The sequence below is a fragment of the Morus notabilis genome, unplaced genomic scaffold (genome assembly GCF_000414095.1).
Source record: "Morus notabilis unplaced genomic scaffold, ASM41409v2 Scaffold449, whole genome shotgun sequence".
Taxonomy (NCBI): Eukaryota; Viridiplantae; Streptophyta; class Magnoliopsida; order Rosales; family Moraceae; genus Morus; species Morus notabilis.
In genome coordinates, this window is record NW_010357144.1 from 280,500 (window position 1) to 281,363 (window position 864).

An 864-nucleotide genomic window follows, 5' to 3' on the forward strand; every position below is an offset into this window, starting at 1 on the left:
TTTTTCTCCAAAAATTTCACATCGTGCATGCGTTGGTGTTTGTAGAAATTCGAGTGTTTATTGTAACCCGTTTTGTCTCATGTGTGCCCACATACACGTCTTCGTGGATTCTAGGAATTGACGTGGAAGACATTAGTTTTCTAAACACAAAGATTGGAGCAAGGACTCTTCGGGGTCAAAGAACTCAAGTTATCATCCGAGTCGGCTTCCAAGTATTTTTTCTGATTGAGTTCTTGATATATATAAGTTAATGAGATTAATTTATTCGTGCATAAATTAATATAATTTATAGAGTATCTCAAAAGTTTTATGAAAATTTTTTGTTATACACGATCCGCTTCTTCCCCGCACCACCACGCTTCCGCATCCGAATTCGATTCGGAGACCAACAATTCCATGTTTAGATCTTACATTACCAAACACCAATTTAAACTACATAAATCTTACATATAAGTTCAAACCCAAAAGTTCAAATCCAGAGATTCAAACCCATACAATTCAAACCCGCGAAGTAAACAGAGCTAGAAAATGAAATTTGACTCTAATAAGCCCAAGCACTTAGAAAGAGAAGCACATTTGTCAAGGTTATGGGTTGTAAAATTACACTTAATCATTTCACCGATTTGAGTTTTTAATTTTAATTTTATTATAATTAAAAATTTTTATAAAAAATCACATTTAAATTTTTTTTATTATAGTTAAAAATGATCATATAAAATTATATTTTAATTTAAATTAAAAATTTAAATTAACAAATTGAATGATGACCGGTCTAAAAAAAATATCACAGTTAAAAAACTCCAAAAACGCTTTTTCCCCTTTAAAAATTAATCCGTGCCAAGGGAGAAGAAGCATAACATTACA